At 64.5% G+C, this 637-nt stretch overlaps 1 protein-coding gene across 1 annotated transcript in view; it reads right to left on the reverse strand.

Moving 5' to 3' along the window:
• The window catches only part of RNF24 (ring finger protein 24), a 25,582-nt gene that overhangs the window by 633 nt on the left and 24,312 nt on the right, over positions 1-637 (reverse strand). The gene's annotated exons all lie outside the window — the stretch shown is intronic.

Raw genomic sequence — 637 nt, forward strand, 5'->3', positions numbered from 1 at the left:
GAAGTGGTGGAGTCCCCATCCCTGGAGGTATTTAAAAGACGAGTAGATGAGGCACTTAGGGACATGGTTTAGTGGGCATGGTGGTGTTGGGTCGACGGTTGGACTCGATGATCTTAAAGGTCTTTTCCAACCTCAATGATTCTATGATTCTATGAAGGGATTTTTTTTTTCCGCCCGTCTCGTGAAGCCTGGAGGAAGAGCCGGGGCGAGAGGAGGCGAGCAGGAGAGGGGGTTTCCGAGCTGGACGCCGGGAAGTCCCGTAGCTGGGAGCCGGTCTCCAAATCCCGCGGTCAGCAGGAGGTTGGCTTTAGCCCAGCGGGGCCTCGCTGCCTGCCCCAGGAGCCCCTGCCCGGGCCTTGGGCTGGGAAGGCCGTTCGGAGGAGAAACATCCCCTTCCCCAGCGGGGCAGCCCGCGCCGGGCCGGGGACGTGCGAAATCCCCCTCGGCCGGGGATTTCCAGGCCTCGGCGGGCAGCGAGGCCGCAGCGAGCCTGCCTGGCCGGGGTGATTTCCCCCATCTGGCACCGGCCGGGAGCAAAGCTCCGCTCCGGGCCATGGGGAGACGCGGACAACGGGGAAAACCCAGCCCCAGCCCCAAACCGGCCCTTTCTCCGGGCTCCCCCCCCCAAGAAAGGGCC

The sequence above is a fragment of the Aptenodytes forsteri genome, unplaced genomic scaffold, assembly GCF_000699145.1.
Source record: "Aptenodytes forsteri isolate BGI_AS27 unplaced genomic scaffold, ASM69914v1 Scaffold236, whole genome shotgun sequence".
NCBI classification, from domain to species: domain Eukaryota; kingdom Metazoa; phylum Chordata; class Aves; order Sphenisciformes; family Spheniscidae; genus Aptenodytes; species Aptenodytes forsteri.